At 50.3% G+C, this 25,711-nt stretch overlaps 1 protein-coding gene across 3 annotated transcripts in view; it reads right to left on the bottom strand.

Moving 5' to 3' along the window:
* The window catches only part of KIRREL3 (kirre like nephrin family adhesion molecule 3), a 377,774-nt gene that overhangs the window by 76,524 nt on the left and 275,539 nt on the right, over positions 1 to 25,711 (bottom strand). The window lies entirely within an intron of this gene.

Genomic DNA, 25,711 nt, shown 5'->3' with positions numbered 1-25,711 from the left:
GGCAGAACAGAAACTGTTCTGGATGGGAAGGGAATAGAAAGAAAATCCTACTTAGGAATTTAGTGGGGTTTTTTTTTTTTTTTTTTTTTTTTTTTTTTTTTTTTTTTAAGAAGTGCTGAATTAGCACAAAAGGAGGTGTTTGGAAGATGTCAAAACACAGAATTTGGGTTTTTCCCTGCCTAGCCTTTCAGTTTGGAAAGGCTGATGTGAAATTTCTGGCTGTTTTCAGGAACATAAAGCCCTCTGCTGCCCTGTCCCAGTTGGAATGCTTTCCCAGGTTTGACTCATACAACAAACAGCTCCCAGTGAGTTTATCAGCAATGGAAAACCAGTCACCCAGCTCTGGACCACTGGCTCCATCACTTTATGAGCCCTCATTTTGGGACAAGCTGTGCCTGACCAGAGAGACAGGACATGCAGGCCTGGAGGTCGTGGGTTAAATAGAAGAGACCGAGGAGGAAGAGGCAAAAAGCTGGGAGAAGGGGGATCCAAGTAGTGGTTGGTGGAAAACTGGCTGGAAAGGATGAGGTCCTGTCTGGACATGTGGGCTTGGAAGGCAGGGGAGTGATGCAAAGGTCCTTCCTGAGCTCCCCACTCATCCCTGTAGCCCATTCCCAGCCCTGTCCCTGAACCCTCACCATTATTCAGGACAGCCCGATGGTGCCTTTTAACAAGCCTAATAATTAGAAAATACCACGAGGTTCAAAAGCAGAGAGGCTGCTCAGAGGTTGATGAAGGAGGGAAGAGATGGTGGGATCCAAGTCCTACCCGCAGCAGGAGGGGCCAGCCAAGCCTGGCCCGTCCCTGTGTGACCAATCTTCTCTGGCAGCAGCAGATTTAGGGGCAGTAGCCCAGGATGAAGCCCCTGCAGATGCAGCCTGGCCCTGTGAAGGCTGGAGTGACTCTCCGAGTTCCCCTCAGCCCATCCCACTTCCATGGATCTGACAGCATCTGCTGCCCCAAGCTGGCTCTCAGCAAAGTTCTCTCCTTCCCTTTCAATGTGCTGGGGACAGGACAGCACATCGGGGGAGTTCCCAGCCCCTAGGTCTGTGTCAGTTATCCCTGAGATGCTCCAGCTAATTATTTTTATCCTTCACAAGTCGTGCGGCATTCTGGAGGTGAGGAAAATAGGACATTCTCGGCATCTCTGCCTCTCTGGCGTGGGCTAATGGTGCCTGTAAATTGCTGTGGCGTGTCAGGGGATCACTGTTCCTAATCAGGCTGAGATTTCTGATGGGCTCCACGCTGACCACACTTCTTCCTCCCCTGCTTTGCTCCAGGGGGAAATGCAGGATGTTTTTTGCAGTGACAGAAGATTTTCCTTCCCCTCGTGCTCATCTCAGTCCATTATGGGCTTGCAGGACTCTGGCAGGAGGAAGGTAGGAGTCTCCGGGAAGGGATGTATGGACTGGAATGCCATTCCTTTTTTGGCCTGCAGACCACTAAAACCATCTGAAAAGTGTCTCACAAGGAGGCAAACGACTGGTTTGGCTCTGCAAGCACATGGTTGTCTCCTGTTCCTGTCTTTTTTTGAGAAGTGGAAGGTGGTGAAGACCGGAATGTGAATTTTGCTTTCCCTGGGCCCATTCCTCCTGTGCTGAAGAGCTTTGGCCCCGAGGGCTGTGAATGGTACAGAGTTTTTCAGGAATGGGGGCAGGTGGTGGGGGTGAGTTGTGGGTGCTCTCCATACACAGAGAGCCTCCAAGGCGTGTTGTGGCCACGGCATTGCACGTTCTGGGTGAGGATGGGGGTCACAGACCTGGTGGTGCCACAGCGATGTGGGAGCTCTGCCCACACACAGGAATTCGGGTGGTGAAAATACAAGGCAGAGAAGATAGTGTTTGTTTCCTATCAAACAAACAAACCAACCAGATCTGCTTGTGACTATGTTCCAGCTGCTCCAGGCAGCGACAGAGGAGTTGGTTTGTTGTTTACCCACTTGGAGAGGAGATAAGGTCAGGAAATCATAGTTGGCTTCTGCAATCCTAAGGGGGAGAGCAAAACTCAATCTGGCAGATGAATCACTTGCTATTGACGGCTCTTCTTCTCAATTATTCCTCCATTTCATGAGAAACCTCCAAAACACACACAAATATTTCCACCCAGGCCACAGCGATGCTCGATGCTGTCCCACAGATCCCCTCTGCCTCACCAGGAGCTGCTGCAAGTCCTGTTGCACATTTTGGGTCAAGGCAAGTCCCGAGACAACCTCCTGGAGAAGAGTTTTGGAAGCCAGTCACTGCCATCCCAGCCATGGGACAGGTAGGAGATCTGCAGGCAGGGATGTCGGGCCTCAGCACAGGTTGCCTCGTCACAGCTGGATGCAAACTACTATTTGCATTAGGTTAAAATCTTGAATAAATTGAAATCACAGCAACATCTGCTGCATTTTCATTAAGCTTGTGTTGACACCAGGGGAGGGGGACCTTGGAAAGCCAGATGGAAAGGAGGGGGAAAGGTGGATTGACTCAGCACAGGCTCTTGAATTGCCTCTGGCAGGAGCCCTGGGCTGGTCCCAGGCTGGGCATTGCAGTTTGGGCAAAGTGACCTCTTACAATAAAGTCCTTCCACCTTGAGCTTTGCTTTCCACCCCAGAGAGGGGTCAGGGAATGCAGGGCACAGCTGTCCATCTAAGAAGTCACCCGCTTCCCAGAAATGGGGCCTATGGCACTGCCAAGAGAGCTCCCAGGGGTCTTGGACTGGTTTAGAGAGAGCCTTGCTCGGCTTCTGCAGAGCAGAAGGGATGGGAGTGAACATCTGCCAGCAAACTGAGTGTCACCAAATCCACAGCAGCTGTACCCTGCTTGTCACATCATCTCTCACTCTTCTTCCAGCCCAGATTCCAAAGCCATCGGAGGCGAGGAAGAGCGGAGCTTTGCATCATGGAAAAACCAACATGTTGCTCGTCCTCAGCACTGCAAAGATTCAGAACATGACCCTGGCGTGCTCCACCAACAACAGAGGCAAAGCAGTTTTATTTTCACTAGAAATTCCCTCACTCCTTCACACAGTCTCAAGGCTTTGGGGACCTGACATCTGATTCTGGAGTGCCACTTGTGCAGCACAGCTGTTTCTAAGCCTCATCCCAGGGCCTCACAGTGGCAGCTTCCCAAACGAACCCAGCTGAAATAAAAAGGGTTATACATGTCTGCAAACAGCCACCCTTGTGCCAGAGCTTGTTTGGAAGATTGTTTGTGGAGAAAAAAACACACTGAGGAGCTTTTGTTGGGCTGTCCAGCTCTAGTCACTGTAACCACCGACATGGGGCTGTTCCCACTGCATTCCATGCTGGGAGAGCACCCACGGCACACGCCGGGGTCCTGGCTGTGGCACTGCCAGCACATTCACACCATCTGCAGCCATGGAAGGGAGGGAAAGCCTTATCTGTGTGGGAAATTATGGACTGGCACAGGTTTTTGGGGAGCTCTGCAGGAGCCACGGGCAGGAATATGCTGCAAGTTCGGGTGGGTCCCCTGGGAGCACAGATGTGATGGACTCACAGTCCCAGTCCCAAGTACCAACGTACTGGGACCGTGCTGAGGACACAGGTGCCACTTTTACCTGCTGGAGAAACACCAGCAAGTGCCAGTGGCCACCTCAGCCCTGGTCACTGCAGTCCAGGGCTGGAACCAGCTCACAGCAAAAACCCAGGAGTATCCTCAGAGCCTGTGGATTTGCTGCACACACAGAGCTGTCCCTGGAGGTCCCTCCCTCACACTGTGCCACCCACCAGCATCGTTCCATGATTTCCCAGGCTGTGGCTCATCCTGGCCATGCCAAGTCATGCCAGCTCTTGTCGGGGGGCTCACAGGAGCTCATTAGGACTGTGGTTGACACTGGGATTTACCACCTGAGACAGTCATTGGTTTGTCATTTCTGTGGTGATTTTGTCCTCCAGCATCCCCAAAGAGAATGCAATGACTGTTCCCATTTGTCCAAGAGGAGGGTCCAAGTGGCCATTAGGTGCCCTAGCAAAGCCAGGGATTAACACACCAATTCCTCTGTCCTTGCTCTGCTCTTGTCCATGTTTGGGGCCCAAGCAGAGAGCAATTAGAGCTGACAATGAGCTGCAAAGATCGTCTGGAGATCCTGACCAGGATGAGCAACACTTTGAGGTCAGGAGAGCAGGAATACTTCAGAAAAAAATGACTCATTCCAGTTGAGAAAACAATGCTGCTGCTCCTGCCCTGGGCTCATTTTGTACCAATTCAATTCACTGTTTGCTGTGCTGCACTAATGCAAAGGCAGGATGAGGAGCAGGACACGGGGGTTCAGCTCTGCCCTGCCTGAAGCAGGGCTGGTTTCTCCTCTGTTGGATCCTCGAATGGGTCGAATAGATTTAGAAACCTGGCTTGAGGTGGCTGCCTGTTCCCAACAAACCCAGAGTGCTGTCTGCAAATAAAACACCCAACACTCGCCAGATTTCAAAAGTGATTTGGATGAAGGAAGTGTCCCCAAAAGAAGTGCTGGTAATTTTCTCCTTCACTGCAGCAAGGCTGCTGGAGGAATGGGGTGGTGCTCCAGGCAGACGTCCCAGCCCTGCCCAGATGGCATAGCTGGATAATTCACAGCTCTCTTGAATATTCAGGTGTGATGTGAATAAAGAATGCCCACTTTCCTTCTCTGATTCCCCAGGGCAGGAGCTGCAGGGGGAAAATCCTCTAATACACCATCGCCAGCATCACAGGGGAAATGAGTGGGGTGCAGGAATGGGAGCAGCACGAACACCCTCGGAGGATTCTGCCCTTCCCACCTCCCTCTTGGTATCTGTCCCTCCACCCTGGCACCCACGGAGGTATCACACATGCCCCCAATGGACACTGCCAGCACCAGCCCCTCCAGTCCTGTCACCCCATGAGCAGGGCAGGGGTCCCAGCTGACTGCCAGCTCTGCAGGCACTGAGAAGTGCAGGCAAAACCCCATCAGAACTCATCACGCCTGCATAGAACAAAAAATAATCTCCAACATTTCATTCTGGACAGACAAGATGGAATTTTTCAGTTTTCCAGTGACAAAAAACCTGAAAAATGAAGGTTATTCACCTAATTTAACTCAGTCATTTCTTTTCTTTCTTCCTCTCTGGAGGAAAGAAACGGAGGAAAGAGGAGGACAAAGCTTAAAGCCTTATCAACAACTTCATGTCAGTGTCTTTCACTGAAACCAAGGAGGAAAAAGAGCATCTTGGCCTGTTCACTGATACACTTTTCATCCCAACTGCTGCATCTTTCTTTCATCTCAGCAACTGCATCTTCCCAAAGTATCTCCCCAAAGCCCATGGGAAGCGTGCCCTGTGTCCATCTCCCTCCCACGCCGATGGCACTGTCTGTATTAACAGCATCCTTGGCATTGCAGAAGTGCCACCACTCCCTGCTCGTGGCCTGGGTTTGCCCACCTAGAGGCCAGCTTGGAATTCCAGTCCAAAGTGGAGCTGCCTGGATGGAGGCTCAGCATGCAGGAACTGCTGATGGAAGGCTAAACCAGAACCAGGGTGGAGCTCCTGGATTAAGGGAAAAACCAGGAGTGGCTAAAGATGCAATAAGGCCCCCCATGTTCAGTGGGGCTTTGATCTGGGGATTAGGGATGAAGCAATGAGGTAAAGGTGGAGAAGCTGGTGAAGCTGTAATTAGACACAATTTTCAAAGCCTGTCAGATTCATGGGCTTGAACTGGAAGGATGATTTATCCAAAGGCTTGGGTCAGAGACTTTGCTATTCATTCCCTCCAGCAGCCTCTGCCTCACTATTCTTTAGGATGATTCAGCCTCCTACTTGGGAGAAGCAAAGCAACAGCCCATGTACCCACCCCACACTGCCACTGCCAAAAGTCTGATCATCTATTTTCTGGAGCCCTGCAGAAAGAGCTGACCCTCCCAGAAACCACACTCAGCTCACTAGTAATCCCCTTCATGCTGAAAAAGAAATGAAAAACCCTCAAACCACCTGATGATTATTTTGTTTGGCCCATTGCTACTAAAATATCTCCCAATTCCTTGTTAGATGATTGTTGGTAATGCTGAGCACCAGCCTTGGTTTTGGAGCTATTAAGCTGTGTATTAAATGTGAGCAAGCGTTGGGTTTAGGATCGCTGGGGGAAATCCACCCCATTTCTGCTATTGCTCTGAGCAAAGCCATGCCCTGAGCAGGAAGTGTGGGATGAGCACTTTGGGATGCTCTTGGCATGGCAGAGACTCACAGGCAGAGCTCATTCACAGAATTCACAGAGTTCTCAGAATGACCAGGTTGGAAGAGACCTCCAAGATCATCGAGTCCAGCCCAGCCCCAGCACCTCAACCAAACCCTGGCACCCAGTGCCACATCCAGGCTTGTTTAAACACACCCAGGGATGGTGACTCCAGCACCTCCCCGGGCAGCCATTCCAGAACTTCATCACTCTTTCTGTAAAATCTTTTCCTAATATCAACCTAAATTTCCCTTGGTGCAGCTCAAGGCTGTGTCCTCTGGTTCTGTCAGTGCTGCCTGGAGAAAGAGCCCAACCCCACCTGGCCACAGCCACCTTTTATGAAGTTGTAGAGAGTGATAAGGTCACCTTCTCCAGGCTGAGCAGCCCCAGCTCATTGAAGCTGGGAGGGGACTGAAACACCAGAGGTTTGGTTTTGGCCCTGTAGTTTCCTAGAATATCCTGAGTCAGAAATGCTCCACAAGGATAATCGAGTCCAGATCCTGGCCCTGCACAGACACCCAACAACCCAACCCCTGTGCTTGGGTGCGTTGAGCTTCTTGAGCTCTGGCAGGCTTCGAGCCTGAGCTTTCGTGGAGCAGGAGGAGGTGGGTGAGTGAGGAGATGCGAATGCAGATTTCACTCTGAGGCAAACCAGAGAAATGAGTTGCTGCCACTTTCTGTGTTTTTTTGCCCAGTCAAATACCACAATCAACACACAGAGCATTATGACCATCCCAGAGGCAATTCTGTGGCAGAAAATAAAGGGAAGCAGATGAAAGAAACCCTCTTATTCTTAATTTACTCCAGTTAATTTTAGTCTAATTTGATCACAATGTTCTTCTGTAAATATCAGCCCTTTTTTAATAAGGCAGAGCTGGCCACAGAGGCTGCGATTGCGATGTAATCACCCGGTGTGTCGTAAAAGACTTTCTCTGTTAATTGTTAAGAGGAACTGGAGCTATTCTGAGGCAGGTATGGGATTTCAAAGAGAGATAATTATAACCCAATCTAATTAGTAATTATAACAGACCTCTCCTAGAAATTGTTTTCCACCTAAATATTCCCCTGGTCCTTCTAAACAGCTGTCTGTGCTGCTGTCAGGAGGTCCCTGGGTGACACTGGTGCCAGGACAGGCTGTGGGCACTGGGCTGCTGTGTCCCTGTCCCCATGGCCTCACCCCAGGATGTGATGGAGCCTCGGCTGTGGCATCTGCCAGGGGAGGGAGCAGGGAGACAGGCAGAGCTGAGACAGGAGAGGGTGCTCTCGCCGCAGCAATGGAGATGTGGAGGGACATGTCCTGGTGCGGGGGGGCTCGCAGGGTGAGGGGTCCTGCTGCCTCGACCCACATCGCAGGAATGCTGCTCCTCCCGGAGCCTGCAACAGCAGCAGAAATCAGAAAGGGTTTAGGGGAAATGGGAAGACAGGAGAGGCTACACAGAAAGCTGGGAGCCAGCTGGGAATGGCTCCCGTTTGATTTTTTTCAGTTGTGTTAATGGACACAATCCCCCCAAACCTTCCTGTGACACAGCTCCGACCCCAGGACAAAGCTGGAGCTCTCGGCCACCGAGACACATCACAGCACATCAGGGGAAACATCCAGGTCCAGGCCAAGGGTCACAGGCACACCCAGGGTGTGGCAGCTTTCCTGGTGGGTGGGATTGGATGAACTGCTTTTGACCATGGGGAGGTCTGCCCAAATCAATTGGTTTTCAGTTCAGTTCAGTAGCAGAATCCTTCACTCCAAAAGGGAAACTTTTCAGACCTCTGCAATTTTCTTCTCCCACTCTTCTTGCTGCCTCTGCACCAGCCAAATACTTCCAAATGCTGTCTGGGAGCTGAGACAGAAACTAACAGCGCCAGGAAATGGAGCAGCCTGACCTGAGGAGCCTCTGCATAGAAATCCTTGCTCCGGGAGGTTTCCTGAACCTGTATCCCCTTTTTCAGCTCTTCCAGAGGCACTACCCAGAGCACTGGGTTCTTCTCCCTTTCCTCCCCACCCCAACGCCATCCTACTGTGGATCCATCCTTGTGATGCCATTGGAGACCACCTAATGTGCTTTGGAGGAGTTGCACAGCTCAGCCTGTGCAGCATGGACAGACAGGACTTTGCTGCCAACCGGCCCAGATTGCCAAGAAATGGCGCAGCCTCAGGAATTAGGTAGAAAAGTATCAACAAGCAGGAAACCTCAGTGATGGAGCGGGAGCTGTCCTGACATGGTCCTTTCTGTGAAGACAGGGCTGGGAGATGCGAGGAGTAATTAAACACAGCTACTGAAAGCTGGCCTTAAAGGATTTAATCTCTGAAATCCAGGCTCTAATTACGGGGCTGCACCAATTCTGACCCTGAACTGATGCGCTATTTTTCAATCGAGTTATTTCTTCCAAGCAGAGCCGTCTCCAGGGGCTCGCCTGGGCAGCAGCATTAGCTCACAGCTGGGAACGGGCTAACTAGGCCAGCACTGCAGGAATTCTCTGGGATTGGTTTTTTCTGCACGTCTCAGTATCATTCCAGCAGGGAACACCCGCAAACAGGAACCTGTGCGCAGCACACGTGTGTGTGTGTGGTGGGGGGAGCCAACATGAGAGGAGCAGGAGGCAGCAGGTGAGGCATGGGGGTCACAGTGCCACTGTGTCCAGAGGGATGCTGCTCGGACAGTGGGATGGCTCACAGAGCCACTGTGAACAGAGGGATGCTGCTCGGACAGTGGGATGGCTCACGGTGCCACTGTGTCCAGGGAGATGCTGCTTGGACAGTGGGATGGCTCACGGAGCCACTGTGAACAGAGGGATGCTGCTCGGACAGTGGGATGGCTCACAGTGCCACTGTGTCCAGGGGGATGCTGCTCGGACAGTGGGATGGCTCACGGTGTCACTGTGTCCAGGGGGATGCTGCTCGGACAGTGGGATGGCTCACGGTGTCACTGTGTCCAGGGGGATGCTGCTCTGACAGTGGGATGGCTCACGGAGCCACTGTGTCCAGGGGGATGCTGCTCGGACAGTGGGATGGCTCACGGAGCCACTGTGTCCAGAGGGATGCTGCTCAGACAGTGGGATGGCTCACGGAGCCACTGTGTCCAGGGAGATGCTGCTCAGACAGTGGGATGGCTCACGGTGTCACTGTGTCCAGGGAGATGCTGCTCGGACAGTGGGATGGCTCACAGAGCCACTGTGTCCAGGGGGATGCTGCTTGGACACAGTGCCACTGTGTCCAGGGGGATGCTGCTCGGACAGTGGGATGGCTCACAGTGCCACTGTGTCCAGGGGGATGCTGCTCGGACAGTGGGATGGCTCACAGTGCCACTGTGTCCAGGGGGATGCTGCTCGGACAGTGGGATGGCTCACAGTGCCACTGTGTCCAGGGGGATGCTGCTCGGACAGTGGGATGGCTCACAGTGCCACTGTGTCCAGGGGGATGCTGCTCGGACAGTGGGACGGCTCACGGTGCCACTGTGTCCAGGGGGATGCTGCTCTGACAGTGGGATGCTAAACCTGGAGCGGGACTTTAATTTGAGAGCACGATGCTAATCTGAGAGTGGGATGATGATCTGAGAGTCGCAAGCTAAACTAAATTGGGGATGCTAAACCAGGAGCAGGATGCTAATCCAAGAGTGGGATGCTAATCTGAGAGTGGGAAGCTAATCTGAGAGTCACATGCTAATCTAAATCTGGGATGCTAAACCAGGAGCAGGATGCTAATCTGAGAGCAGGATGTTAATTTTAGAGAGGGATACTAATCCAAGACCAGGGATGATAATCCAAGAGCAGGATGCCAGTCTGAGAGCCGGATGTTAATTTTAGAGTGGGATACCAATCTGAGATCAGGATGCTAATCTTAGAGCAGGATACTAGTCTGAGAGCAGGATGTTCCATGGAGAGCAGGATGTCAATCCCAAGAGCAGGATGTTAATCCAAGACTGGGATGCTAATCCAAGCGCAGAGATGCCCATTTCCCAACCTGCACTGCCATCCCTGAAACAAAAGGGATCCCCCTGAAGCACCTCGCTGTGGTTCAGCTGCTGTTGGTGTGTGGATGGACAGACCACCACCTCCACCTCCAGCTCCATGCCGAGCTGGCCTGGCGTGGGATGTGCCACATCCTGTTGTGTTATCACCATGGCTCCACCTCTGATCAGGGCTTCTCACTCCCAGACAGAGCTGCTGACCTCAATCCCTTCCAGTTCGAGGCCCCTCCATGGCAAAGTGATTCAATTAAGCCCCGGTTCACAGAGAGGGCTAAAAACAAGGAGGGAGGAAAAAAGAAGTGCCCAACAACAACAAAAATCCGCACTCCCGAGAACAATTTCCTTCTATGGATTTTTAAGACCAGCGGCTGGAGAATCACTTTCTCGTTTCTGTGCTGTCTCTCCAGTCAATAAATAAGAGGGAAATAAAGGATTTCAGAGAAAATAGAATGCAGTCAAAAGGTAAATTGTGGTCTTAAAAGCCCCTAAGAGACTGTCACCGACTTTGAAATGTTTCCTAGTTTGAGACCATTTCTTCCTGACTACATGGTTTCCGCTCCTTTATTTGCATCTCTGGGAGGTAATCTTTAAAACTGATTTTCCCCTGGTTGCATTTCATTGGCAAAGAAACTAAACAGGCTGCTGCATTACAGTAATAACATCAACACTGTAGCCACCTTCGCCTTAATTATTTCTCTGTCTTGCCAACAGAACCAGTTAAACAAGATTTATATTTGGGTGGGGAGGAGGGGGGTGAAGTGGCAAGTGTGTGGATGGGTGAGATAACCGGGAAAAACCTATTTCTCCCTTGTTATGTGTCACCAGCAATAAAAAAAGGGTAAAATAATAATAAAAAATACACGAGGTAAAAGGTTTTGGCCATTTAAGTAATAACAATGCCAGCATTTCACCTGTCTCTTGCTTAATTATTTCCTTCTCTCAGCTCTGCCACCTGAACCAGTTTAGATAAGATTTCAGCGTGGATAAAGAGGAAGAACCTGTATTCTCCAAAGCAGATAAGCTTCTTTTTCCAGTCAAAAGGAAGAGAATACGTCACTAAAACTTTCCCACTGCCTACTCCAGATTTATCAACAGCCTCTTAGCAAAAGTCTTGCCACTAAAAGCTTGTGAAGTTTTGCAAAATACTACCAGATAAGAGAGAAGCACTTGTAAAAACAAGAAAGAGGCTGGATGTGCAAAGTAGTTAGTCACAATCCGTGTTCAGTCAACACACTCTCAAGGTCACCCCAAAAAGACCCAAGGAGGGGGAACCTGTGTTTAAGGAGAGTCCACAGGCTCTGTGAAGGTCTCCTTCCACATGCAGGATGTCCAAGCTGCCTTCTGAGCGCTGCTTGAAAGTCAACTCCTTCCAGACCTCCTGCTCTGTTGTTTTAGGTCTCTCTCCTTTCAAGACATCCACATTCACCTTTGTCCATCAGCAAGGGGCTTTAGATGAGTACTGACTTGCCAGGAAAAGAGCTTGATGGAACATAAACCCACAGAATCATGGAATCCCAGAATGGTTTGGGTTGGAAGGGACCTTAAAGATCACCTTGTTCCAACCCCCTGCCATGGACAGGGACACCTTCTACCTGACCAGGTTGCTCCAAGCCTTAAGCTCCAGAAAATCCCACAGGCACCATCCCACCTTCACCATAAATACAGCTTTGGTCTTCCATCTGGTTCTCTCTCTTTACTGACATCACAGAGATGACAGAATCTGCAGAATCCCAGACTGGTTTGGGTTGGGAAGAACCTTAAAACCCATCCAGTTCCACCCCCTGCCATGAGCAGGGACATCTTTCACCAGACCAAGTTGTTCCAAGCCCCGTCCAACTAGGCCTTGAGCACTTCCAGGGATGCGGCAGCTACAGCTGCTCTGGGCAATTCTCACAAGGAAGAATTTCTTCCCAATATCCAACCCAAATCTCTCTCAGTTTAAAGCCATTTCCCCTTGGACCCCTGCATGCCCTTGCAGCCAGGGAGTGGAGGTGGGACCCTCCTGCTGCAGGGCTGTGGGTCTGGCAGGCTGAGGGCCCCGCGGGCTGGGATTCACGGCTCTGGATGCCTGTGCCCACTGCTCCCGCGGCGCTTCCAGCCAAACCCTGCCAAGCCACGTGTTCCGCTGCTGCCGAGGCGCAGATGGGCCTCGAGGGCCTGTGTGCAAACATTCCCCCACACCTCGAGGCACGCGCGAAGCCGCGGCAGGCAGCTGGAACCCGTCCATCCGCGGGAGAGGCGCAGCCGTGGGGAGGGCTGGGCTGAGCGGGAGCTGCTGCCGGCAGGATGAGATGCTCTTGGCTGCTCTGCACCGCACGACACCTCTGGTACCGCAGAGAAGCATTTTAAAAGGGAGAGAAGCAGCTCCCCAGTACAAAGCCAGGAGTTTTTCCTCTGCTTGTACTGCAGAGTTTACTTTTGTTATACAATTTTCACCCTTCATGGCTCAGATGTTTTGCTTGCGTTTCATTGCTGACCCACAGGCCAATCCTCAAAGCAGTATTTGCTCAGGGTTTTGTGTGTGTGTCTTTAAAGTTCTTTTTTTTCTTTTTTTTTTTTAATAAATTCAGTGTGGGCAAAACTTTTTGTCTTGATTTATAACAGGCAGGAGAGTGATGATGGATTTTTTTGTTGGAAAGCAGGAGAGCAGGAGATGAGGAGGGTGAACCTGAGCAACCTGGGGTAGTGGAAGGTGTCCCTGCCCTTGGAAAGTTGGAATGAGGTGGTCTTCCAGCCCAAACCATTGTGGGATTCTGTGATTCTGTGGTGCTTCCTGGGCTGTGATGTATGTGCAGGGTGGAGCAAAGCCCTCGCTGCAGGAATGGTGCTTGTCCCTGTGCACTGCCTGTTGTCAGCTGCTGACCCATGAGGGCTGAGAAACTTCCCCAGGGAATCACCTCCCAGCTCTGTGCTCTCCTTATCACCCAGACCTGGAAGGTAATTGGCTGCCCCTGTTGCATCCAGCAGTGGGGCTTGGTTTGGCCCCGTGGCTCTTCCCACAGAGCCACCCTGCTGCTGTTTTTGCTTCTGAGCTCCTCCAGCTTCCCTTCCCCGGCCTTGCTTTCCCACCCTGCCTCATGCCTGATTATACTGGATCTGCATGTGTAAGTACAGCCTCCTGCCATCCTAATCATCCAAAGTGGCTATTTGAATAACAGTTGTTGGTGCCTGTAACTTCCTGTAATTTTCCAAAGGAAACAAATCCATGCAGACTGCAATTTTGCGCCTATGAATTTTGAATGAATGTCTCTGAGAGCCTCGATTTCTCTCTGCCTTCCGTCCTCCCCTCCCCTCCCCTGCCTCCCAGGCCCAGCTGAGCCAGAGGCTGCCACCAAAGGGGCATAACTGAGTGGCCCCTTTCAGATTCAGGAGGACTTTGGGCTGGGAACGCTTCATCCCTCCCAGGACAGGCACCAAAACATGGTGGCATGGGCAGAGCTTGCTGGGGGAAGGCTGAGTTGCACCCAACCCATGGGAACAGATTTGCTCCACAGTAGGACAAAGCAGACCATGGAAAAAGAAGGATCATTTGAGCATCAGGTGTCAGGATTTTTCTTTGTGTTGCTCCATCCAAAGTGATTTTGGGAGGTCCCTGACTACCCAGCTCTGATGGTACCCATGCTTTTGGGCTGTTCCTGCTGGCCAAGCTCTTCACCTTCGAAATCAGAGCAGCTGGAGGACATTTCTCCTCCAGGGCTGATCTTCCTGATGGCAACTGTCCTCATTTATTGTGGAATAATGGAATGGTTTGGGTTGGAAGGGGCCTTGAAGCTCATCTCATTCCACTCCCCTGCCATGGGCAGGAACACTTTCAACTATCCCAGGTTGCTCTAAGTCCTGTCCAACCTGGCCTTGCACACTTCCAGGGATTGGCCAGCTTCTCTGAGCAACCTGTCCCAAGGCCTCCCCACCCTCACAGGGAAGAATTTCTTCCCAGTATCCAACCCAAACCTACTCTGTTTTATTTTAAAACCATTATAACCTTCTTCCTCTCAAGTTTCCCCTCCTGTTCCTCTGTGTGCCTTTTTATGACACTGAGGGTTCTCCTTTTTTATGACATTGTTTTTAAAGTGTTTTTATCACCTGGTTTTATTACAAAATTACTGTGGAGCACCCCAAGTGCTGTAGGAGATAGGAGGGAGAATGGCTCTGGAAATGTAGCAACTCTTTCCTGAACAGCTTGCAGCCTCGCCAGGGAAGGGGCTGTGATTTGGTGATGGATGGAGTGCTTGTTATCCAGTATATTTTTATCCATACATATATAAAGCACTTTGTGATCCCAGCAGATACAAGGCACTATATAAATGTAAATCATTATCATTATCATTAAATACCTTCTGTATCTTTTAAACCTACCAGTTGGAATCAGACACGTACGGGGCAGCTGCTATCTGGGTTTTGTTGGGGAACCAAATGTGAGAGCTGTGATTTTTGTCTTCGTTAGCAATTAAATGGGATCTCATGAAAGACTCTTATTTTTCCATCGCAATTTTTTCATGCTGCCACTGATTTGAAAGTCACTTCTCACCCACTAGGAGAAATCTCTGCAGAATTTCCTAGCAACAACCTGAATAAGAAACAGCCACCTCGGGTATGAGGATGTTCCCGGGATGATCCGAACCCTTCACAGGCTGTCCAGTGCTCATCGCCACGAGGACAGGGAGAGGATCCACGGGGTCTCGGTGAGGAGAGTTCAGCTCCTTCATGATTTATGACTTGGTGGAGATTATAGACACTTGTCTCCACAACTGTGACTCTGCAGTGTTTCTGCTTGGCCGCTGCCCAACCCCGGGAATGAGTGACTGCACTGAGCTCCTGGATGCCCTCCTGCTGCAGACAGAGCTGCATTGAGTGCTGGGACCAGACCCCAAGGGCTCCTGTTCCTGCCTCACCCTGCTCCTTTTCCTGTTCTTTAAGGGAGGGATTTGAGCCTGAGGGATCTGAAGGATTGCACGTGGAGGCTTTGGCACCACAGAAATGACCCCAGGCTTTGTGTGTTTCCATTGAGGCCATAAATGACTGGATTCCCTTTCTGCCCACAGGGCAAGCCAAGCAGGCAGCACTCTGAGAGCCCCTTCCCTGATTTTCCTCCCCTATTTGGTTGCTAAAACCTGTCTTCCTTCCTGCACTTCCAGGAAAGCCACCCAGTGGGAGCTACTGACAGCTTCTCCCTGTGGGAATGATCTCCAGATGTATTATCCCAAATCCTGGAATGGTTTGGATTGGAAGGGACCTTACAGATCATCACATTCCACCCCTCTGCCATGGGAAGGGACACATTCCACCAGACCAGGTTGCTTCAAGCCCTGTCCAACCTGGCCTTAAACCTCATGTTTGGGAGCCAGGAGCCTGCTCTAAGATAAAAGTGCACTTTTCCGTGCATTTTTTTATCCTTCCGATGCTCCATTGGCATTTCCCAAAGGGAGATGACTGATGCAGGGTCAAGCTACACTCAGAAGGTAGTGAAGGGCAGGTCCTGGCCCCAAAGACAGGGGATCAGTTGTTCTGAGCCCCCAGGGAACCATCATCAACAGTATTGCATTTCCCCTTGTCATGACAACCAAGGGGATGGATTTGGAAATCTTGGATGTGTCATGAGTCTGAGCCCTGGCCTTTAAACCTCACTAACCTGCAAGCAGTGGCTTGCAAAGGTTTTGCAATATTTAGTTAATGGAACAAGGTTTTTCCTAGTTCTCTATTTTTTTCCCATTTTTTTTCATTCTACTTTCCCCAGCCTCTCAGGAACTGCAGCCTCCTGCTGCCCAGGGGAAATCTTCTGTTTAGCTACATTTTCCTTTCTCATTTCATGCTGTAATGGGGATTCATCATAGGTGTTAAATCCATAATTTGCCATGAATCCCTTGTCTCTCTCTGTGGAGGTCAGAGTTGAATTTAAAGGAACCCAATACTGTGGCTTTGTGGCTGTCCCTGTGGGAGAGCACTGGCCCCATTCCCTGGAGCAGGAGGAGGCTGGAGAGTGCTGGATGGGTCATCCAATGCCATGTCCATGCTTTCCACCTCTCTTTGCCCACTGAAGAGGGCAAATTTGAGCACATCAGGCATGTTTAATGTCAAAAAAAGAGTAGCAGCCCCTTCCAGAGGGTCATTTGTCCATCTCGGCACGGGAGAAATATCCTGAGGCAGGAGAGGTTATTCTCCTGTTAATTACCAAGGGCACCCACAGGTCAGTCATTAAGACATGACTATCCAGTTTTACAGCCCAGCTGAAGCCAGAAAGAATGCCACAGCTCCAAACCCGTCCCAGTACTCCTGCAGGATGGGAGGCTGGCATCCATCACACTGACAGGGGCACCGAAAGCAGGCGGCACCGGGAACACACCGTGATGGATGCGTAACAGAGAGAGTCCTTCACCATGAGTTGGGAGGTGCTGGCTGAGCTGGGAGCTGTGCTGGGAGCTCTGCAGGGAATTGTGAACCATCCAATGGGTGTCAGAGAAGCTCAGGCACAGCGGGCCAAGGCTGGACAACGCTTCACGGAGCAGGGAAAGGCAAGACAAGCAAAAAGGGCTGGCCAAGCTCTTGGAACCAGGAAACAACATTCCTGCAGGCTGGGCACGGGCAGAGGGCTGGGATCCCTTCCGAGCCGCCGGTTCATTTGTCACCCGGGCGATCGATAGCCAAGCGGGGGCTGTCGCTCAGGTGATGTCACGCTCCGAGAGCCTCGTTCTTCTCTGCCGGCTGACAAGGGAGAGGCAGTCAATACTTGTGTCAGGTCACTAACAACCCACCGAGCTCCTGGCGGCGGCGGCTCCCGGCGCTGCAGTCGGCATCGCATCCGTGTGCGCAGCTGGGAGAGGCACAAAAGGGGCTGCTGTGAGCACAGATGCAGATGCAGAGGAGCACGGGCAGGATGCAGATGGGGGAGCTGGCTCTTGATTGGCAAGAGGGAGAATCGCGCGTGGGAGGGAAAGCAAAGCGAGGTTTGCTCGTGCGGGGGGTCTGGCTGGTGCAGAATGTGAGGTGTCAGCGGTTCAACAGCGCATGAAGCAAAACAACGCCCGCTGTCCGCGGGCATCCCGGGGAGCTGGAGGCGCTGGGTGCAGCAGAGGGAAAGGCTGGTGTGATGTGGAGGGAGCTGCTGGCCCCCAGCTGGCTTGTGCAGATGGGGGAATTGCAGTGAGATGCAGAGGGGTCGTGCCCAGAGCAGAAAGGGGTGCAGGCACAGGAATGAGCGATGAGCACAGCAGCACAGAAGGATCCTGACACCAGCACCCCCACATCATTTCACAGCACCCTCATGGCCATCACAGCCAGAGTAACCAGGGGCCAGGGCAGTGCCAGAGCCAGCAGAAGAGGCTGGGAAGAGACAAAGGGATGACTAAAAATCAGGAAGGTTTTTTATCAGCCCTCTGTGCTTTGCATCCATCAGGTCAGCCCAGCCTAGCAGACTGCAGAGAGAAGCCAAATGCTTCGTGTTCGATAAAACCACGGGTCAGAGCCAGGATGCCCTCCCTGCATCGAGACAAGGAATCACAGATTGGTGCAGGAACATGAGCATTAATCATTTCTATCTGTGTCTCTTCCTATTTACTCTGAGGTACTTCAGTCTTCAGTGTGCAGGTAGGAATGCTGGTGAGGCTCGGAGGGCTTAGGGAAGGGAAGCTTTGATGGGAGAGGCGGCATCAGTCAACCCCAGGGCATTAAGAAAATACAAAGTTTGTAAGAACTGTGCGAACCCATCTAGAGCAGGGTTTGAGGGAGCAGAGGCAGCATCTGCTTAGTGCTGCCTGGCCCTGCTGAATTTCCCCCGATGTGAGTGAACACCAGCCCCTGCTCACAGCCCTGTCCTGTGGGGAAGGACATGGACCTGGCAGAGGGGCCCAGAGAGGCCATGGAGCTGCTCCAGGGCTGGAGCCCCTCTGCTCTGGAGCCAGGCTGGGAGAGCTGGGGGTGCTCACCTGGGGAAGAGAAGGCTCCAGGGAGAGCTCAGAGCCCCTTCCAGGGCTTAAAGGGGCTCCAGGAGAGCTGGAGAGGGACTGGGGACAAGGGATGGAGGGACAGGACACAGGGAATGGCTTCCCACTGCCAGAAGGCAGGGATGGATGGGATATTGGGAAGGAATTGTTCCCTGGCAGGGTAGGCAGGCCCTGGCACAGGGTGCCCAGAGCAGCTGTGTTTGCCCCTGGATCCCTGGCAGTGCCCAAGGCCAGGCTGGACAGGGCTTGGAGCAACCTGAGATAGTGGAAGAGCAAGGAAGCAGAGCTGAAGGATCTTTAATGTCCCTTCCCAGCCAAAGCATTCCATGGTTCTATTATATTTATAATTTTTAATGTCTGTAAGGTGAAACAAACCTTTTCCTTAGTCTTCTTGTCCCCATGTTTGTATGACTGCAAAGTTGTTACTCCACTGCTACGACCCTGAGGTGGGTGGCTCTGTCCCACAGAGAGCTTCATCCTGGCACCCACCACCAGCCCAGATGTACTTACTGGGGATGTAAAGATGTCATTTTGCTTGTCTTTTTCAAAGTAAGGAGAACAGAGCTCACGCAGATGCTGTCCTTCTTTCTCCTCCCAGACAGGGTGCAAACCCTTCCAGAATGGAGGAAGCAGCACTTCCCAACACCCAGGTGAAATGTTGCAGTAAGGTAGAAAAATTATAAAATAAAGGCCTCATAAAATCAGGCCTGCTGTGTTAAATAGATGGCTGGCCTTGTCAAGCTAGCACTTTGCAAGTTCCCATGTGAAAGCAATCTTGGTGTGAACAGTTCCTTAACGTAACAATCTATTCCTGGCTGAAAAACAACCAGCACCTGCATAAACGTTAAACCTATCCCATGAAAACCAGTGAAGAAAATATGTAACCAATTGAAGAGTAGAGAGATTTGACAGACAAGTAAAATACCTTTTACTACCCAATAAAGTAATTGGCAAGAAAGCTACTGACCAACTGAGTCACACATGAGGTCTGTAAAACTGTATAAAAACGAGTTATGTGGTGCCATGGGTTGGCACAGTGCCAGTGCATCCATGAAAATATTCAAATCTGACCACTGATTGGTTTGGCTATAACTTCCCAAGAAAACTCACTTCCTTGTCAACCCACAACACGTGGATAAAGTCGGGGCTTTTTCCACCGTGAAGAAAACGGAGTCTCGTGTGATTTATTCCAAGAGTGAAACCCACCTAGGGAGATCTCAAGACCCATTTTTTTAGCCCACAGTCCCTCTCTGTGGTCTGTTTTCCAGCTCTAGACTGCTCGAGGCAGCGACTGCCTTTCACCTCTGAGCCCCTGGCTTTGCCTGGAATGGTCAGTCCCACAGAGATATTCCTTCCCACCCCCAGAGCCACACAGGGACATGAGCAAGGAAACCCGGCCACCCTCTGCTATCAAAAGGAGCTGGCTCAGAGAGCTGTAAACTTAAGCTGCTCAGACATGACATCAAATATTTAGGTTATTTGGGATTTGCGCTCGATTGTTTGATGTTTCTGTTTCATTCCCAGTAGAGCCACTTGCTGTTTTGCCACTGAAAACATTCCCAGCAGAAAATGCAGCTTTGTGAAGACCCAAAGTTGTTCAAGGAGAAGAGACTGTCTGGAAGAAAATGATCACATTTTCATCACTTTTTTTTTTTTTTTTTTTGTCTGAATTGACATCCCAGCTCTACATGCTCTGAATTTTGCATTCAGAGAATTGAATTCTATTAAAAAGTGTGGAAAAAGGGTTCCAAGCTGAACTGTTTCTGGATTTGAAACATCGCCTCCTCACATTTTCTTCTTGCAGCTCAACATTTCAAACAAATGTTGAGAAAGGGTCTTTACCCAGGACATAACCTCTTTATTTCCTGATCAAACTCCACTGAAATGCTTGAAAGCTGGGAAATGCAGATGTCTCAAGCAGCCAAGCATTGTTCTGGTAATGGAAATGCTTACTCTGCTCTGCAGGGGAGGACTGGAAAGACTTGGCAAGAAAGAGGATTGGAATAAAATGAAAAATAAAATAAAAATAAGAAAATGGCTGTGATTGAATGTGGATGCACTTGACACCCCAGTGACCCTCCTCCTGTCCCTGCCTTGTGCCATTGTAAGAGAGTCAGGAGCTCTCACTTCAAATTAACTTAATCTGTAGAGTTAAATAATTCATGTTGATTTAAGAAAGCTTTATTCCTAATGGGACACATGTGAAGACAGAGTTAATATTAGAATAGGCCGTAGAGGGGAGGAGAGAGGGAATTAGACTATAAAAGGTGAAAGTACAAGTTAATTGCCTATCAATGATTCACCTTAAGTCTCTGGAAGTAGCTCCCCTGCCTCCCTCCTCACACCCTCATATTGCCTTTTCCTGCTTGTGGCCAATTTCCCACTGGCACCTCTGGGACCAACCTTTTCCCTGTGCCAAGCAAGTGCTGTCTGGGAGCTTCCTGGGACAGCCCGAGGTATGTGGCTGGCGATGCCTCAGGTTTAGCTTTTCTATTTTTCAGACTCTGTGCTGCTTTAGTGTGTGGGTCTGGGCTCCATATTAGGGGCTGCTGAGCTCTCTGCACAGAGCAGGGAGACAAAACAATTCCTTCTTTAGCTGGGGACCAAGGACAAATGATCCAAATCTCAGGCCCAAGAGCACAAACAACGTGGGCTGGAGAGAGGAAAACAAGAAGGATGGGACTTCATAACCTAATTGGACAATTAACTCCAATATGCAAATGGCGCAGAACTTATAAAAGTGAGAGACGCTGTGAGCGCGCGTTCATTTTGGGACCATTTTGGTTCATCTTGGGTGTGGCCCTGGCTGGGCTCTTGTGCTGCCCAAGGTGGAGCCATTGAGGCCTCCTAATAAATCCCTACTTTAGCTCTGTCTAGTCTCTGTTCTAGGTCAGCCTTCACAAGGCATCACCGGGCTGGAGGTGCCACATCTCCTGCTTGGGAGGACAGACCAGGACAGCCTGGGCATGCTCCTGCCAAGGTGCCATGAAGGGAGCAGCCATCTAGTTTCCCAACACCTCATCATCCATCTGCTTCATTGTCCTGGTTGCTCCCTCCTGCGGGCAAGGTGAGTCCTGTCAGCCCTGGTCACCACAGGCTGAGGTGTCACCCCAGGCTGAGCCTAGTCAGGGAGAGAGAAACGGCAATCGTTTCTCACAGTGGCTTGTGAGAATTTTTAGGGAGTTGTAGGAATTATAATAACTTGTCAGTCTAAACAATCTGCAGGTGATGATTTTCCACCTTACCTTTCTGTTCCTCTCAAAGACAGTGTGTAAGAAAGATGTTTTTATTAACTAACCAATCAAATAGAATGTATTGTATCAGTTTATTTAAACCGAAATTTCCTTTTCTTCCTTTTTACACTGCATCTCTCGTCTGTTCTTGTGTCATTCTTGGCACAAAAGTGGCAGGCTGAGGTGTTTCTCATGCAGGAGAATCAGGACTCCTGGACAACTAACCAATATGATTAAACAGAAGCCCTTTCTTGTTTACATTATGCCCTTATTTATACATTCTAACCCTTCTGCACACGCTGATCACGCATCTCTTGTTTGGTGCCTCTAGCTCGTCCACATGTTCTGCACGCACTTCTCAGAGTATGTGATTGGTTACAGTCCAGGTGGTTCACCACCCCCCTTTATCTAGTTCTTGTGGGCTTGAAATTCTGTTTCTCAGCTTCTCCTTGCTTAATTTAGCCCAGTTTATGTCTTAGGAACCTTAATGAATTCCAGAGGGCTCTGATAAGAATAACTACAAGTGGCTTGGCTGGTGCACAATGTGGCCTAAGATGTTCAGATACATGGCTACAACCACAGGCCAAGGTGTCACCACAGGCCAAGGTGTCACCACAGGCCAAGGTGTCACCACAGGCCAAGGTGTCACTGCAGGCTGAGGTGTCACTGCACGCCCAGGTGTCACCACAGGCCCAGGTGTCACCGCAGGCCCAGGTGTCACTGCGCCACGGCCACGTCGGCACCGCGAGCCGGGGTTCCCCTCTCCCTCCCTGCTCCCTCCCAGGGAAACCAAAGCTCTCTTCAAAGTTTCTCCTCACTTGGCTGCCTCCGAGATCTGCGAACACAACGCTAATTAACGTGTCTGCAAATCCCAGCTCGGCTGCCGGGGCCTCAAATTCCTTTACGGTCCCGCGAGTGCAGAAGGATCCACGAGCGAGCCCTCTGGCTCCTGAAGCTACACGGCTGGCAGATGCATATTTTAACAACACACATCTGTTGGCAATATAATCTCTTGTATTTGCCCTCCCTGCTCTGAGCTTTGATGGAAGACTGGAGGGAACTCTCCAGTGGTTACAGCCAAAGTGTTTGCTTTGCAATTTCGCTCGATTGCTGCCTGATTTTATTTTTAAATTTCTCCAAGTCCTAATCAGGCTCTTACTTTATTTAATTAATACCCTGGCTTAGTTAAATAGATCATAAATTAAGCAGCCCTGCCATTAGAGATATACCAGGTAGCAAATAGCCCTCCAGTGGCTTCCCAGAGCCTGCCTGGCTTGGGCTCCCCTGCCAAACTGCCTTGACATCCTTTGCTTGCAGAAAATCTGGATGCCTCCGTATGTCCTAAATCCCATCCCATCAGATATATCAACCTTCCCTGCTTGGGGCAGATATCCTGAGGAGACTGGGCAGTGATTCCTTCCTCAGAGAGTTTGGGCAATGGTAGGAGGGAAGGTGAGGGAGACCTGGAGGAGGGGAACCCACCAGCTTTGGGATGCATTAATAACATTTCCCAGCAATATTTGTCCATGGAACTCCACATAGAAAAGATTTTCCCTGATGCTGATGACAGTAATAGGCTCATCTGTTTGAGTGTTTGGACTTCCAAGGCTACGGAATGATCCGTTCCACTACATTTAACCATGTAGATTTGAAAACAATGTGACAAAACCTTAAATATTTAATTAAAATATGGTGTAGCTCTGCATCTGAGCAGGGAAGTAGGAGGCATCAGCCCCATAAAGCTGTTGTCAGACATGAATGACAGCAGTTGAAGCCTGAATCTGGAGGCATTAGGGGATTTCTTGATACAAAGGAAGTGGAAAATCTGGCAAGGACAGACAAGGCAGCATCAACCCATACAAAAAATCAGGCAGGGTTATTTTTCCAGAGACAAAGCTGGGGGTGACAGAGTGGGATAGAGTTCCCCAGAACTGCCTCTAACACCCATCTGGCTGAAGAGCCCTTGAGTCACTGAGAAACCAGCTGCATCGTTTGCACCCAGCTCCAGGGATACCTCAGGGATCCTCTCCTGGCCAGGGGAAGTCTGCAGCCTCAGTGAAGCTGGGCAGACTGGGGTGAAGAAACGCTTCAGAGGCATCTTCCTGTGAGTGGCTCAGACAAGAAACGCTCCAGAGGCATCTTCCTGTGAGTGGCTCAGACAGCCTGGCACATCCCTTCCCAAGCCAGGGAGATGAAATCTGGGAGATCCAGCTCCCTCCAGACACAGCTGCTTAGCTCACAACTACAGCAGGCTCACACACTGCATGCTAAGAGCAGACACGTTTGTACAGCTGGTGGTGCTGCACATCTGGAAGCGCCAGAAATGTCTCTCCCCCTTCACAGACACGTGTTACCCCCCTGTCATGCAGGGAGTTCAGCCTGACAGGCTGCACATTGTCCCCAGCTGTCAGAAACACGGGGGCTTAAGGCTTCTACTCTTCATGTGTCACTTCTGTCCCCTCAGAGGACAGAACTGTGTGGCTAAAACACAGAGCACAGATCCCACAGCAGCCCTGCCCTCACTGCCAGCACAGGACACCCCATCCCAAAGGAGCAGTGTGAGCTGCTGGTCACCAAACCCCTGCAAAGGCGCGATCATCACTCCGACCTCCCCAGCCAGCCTGAAATGTCATAGAATCACACAATTTCTAGCTGGAAAGGAACCACAGGATCACCCAGTCCAACTCCAGGCCCTGCACAGACACCCCAACAATCCCACCCTGTGCATCCCTGAGAGCGTTGTGCAAATGCTGCTGGAGCTCTGGCAGCCTCGGGGCTGTGACCACTTTCCCCCCCTCAGAACATCCACATAAATACCTCTAAAGTTCAAGATGAGCTACCAGTCAGTTCCAAACCCACTCTGGCTCATCGATTTGGCCTAAATTGAACACGCTGTAACTTTTAATTTTCTTAAAAGGAAAACACTCTGCAAATATAAGTTGCTGAACATCTTAGGTAAATGTACCAATTAGCAACTACCATGTATATCCACATAAACATTAACTACCATCTATTCAACACATTCCATAACCCCAAAGATAATAACGATTTCCTTTTGATCCATAAAAACATCTCTCTGCTCAATCAACGCTTCGCAGCAGCTCTGACGTACGCCCTGGGACTAAATTAGTTCTGAAATCTTTAGCTCTAATTAAATAACATTATTTCTTTTGTCTGGCTCCCGCAATGTATTCTGCTTTCACAACAGAAGGAGGGAGCCCAGGCGAAGGAGGGGTTGTCGGTGAGCAAGACAACGTTCCCCCTTCCCATTCATTTCCAGGATTATTTCATGTATGGGTACGTGTCAGAGCTCTGAGCTGCTGCCAAGGGTTGATTGAGAAGAAGGAGGAATCAAAGGAAAATCATCATTATTGTCAGGGTCAGGGAAGGAAGGGGTGGCAGCTGTGAAAGTTTGGGAGTAGGGAACTTTGTAGGGTTGTGGAGGGAGGAAAACAAATGCAGGGGAAATTGCAAACCAGGAATTTGAACTAATTTTTGTAGTGCAGACTCCAGTGAGGTGCACCTTCAACCACAGCTGGTACCTTAATTCACTTCTTTTGGCTGCTTAAAACTAATCAATGTTGATCTGACTAAAAGCACAGAAATCCTTGGTTTGGATATTTTTAAAATGTGGGTTTTTTTTCTCCCTATAAACTAACCAGGAATAAAAACAACAAGGAAAAAAGAAATCCAGTCTTCAATTTAAACAAACTTAAATATGGAAATGGTTTCACTTTGAGGGTTGAATAATCAGGATGCATCTGGGAGCAGCAATACAGACTGGGTTTTGTCCAAGCTGTTCATGAAAAATACCATTTTCATTAACTTCTCTGAAGCCACGTCCATGCCGGGAAGCCTCGCTGACGTGCCTGCCTTTTCCCAGCACTCCTGTGGGGAGAGCCTCCCTCCTGCTCTGCCAGATGGCCAACAAAGCCCTCCAGCTCTCCCCACCCACCTCCCAAAAAAAAAGGTCCTCTACATGATTTTGGGAGCCACTTCCAGTTTGCAATCCCAGGCAATATCCTCCTGCGGTGCTCATGGGAAAGATGAATTACTGAGAAATGCAGGGGTATAAAATATTAGTATGTATACAGTTTAAAAATACTGCATAGTATGAAACCAGTCTTTCTTCAGAGGGTGGAGTCGTCCTGGTCCTGTAGACAGGGTAACACATAAGTGATGACACTGGCACTCTTCATATCCTTAAATTTATGGACAGACTCTCTTGAATTGGGGCATAAATCCATAAAGCTGAAGTGCCAAACACTTGGTGGCTGTGTTACTCCTAGAACTGTCATACTCCACCCCAGATCCTGTTCTCAGGACTGAGCTGCTCCCCCACTGCTCTCACCATGGATTCATTCCCAGCCCTCTTGATCCAGCAGCAAAACATTTTGTCA

Source organism: Anomalospiza imberbis, chromosome 24 (assembly GCF_031753505.1).
Source record: "Anomalospiza imberbis isolate Cuckoo-Finch-1a 21T00152 chromosome 24, ASM3175350v1, whole genome shotgun sequence".
NCBI classification, from domain to species: Eukaryota; Metazoa; Chordata; class Aves; order Passeriformes; family Viduidae; genus Anomalospiza; species Anomalospiza imberbis.
Note: the sequence above shows the minus strand (reverse complement) of the source record. Positions and strands in the feature narration are given on the sequence as shown.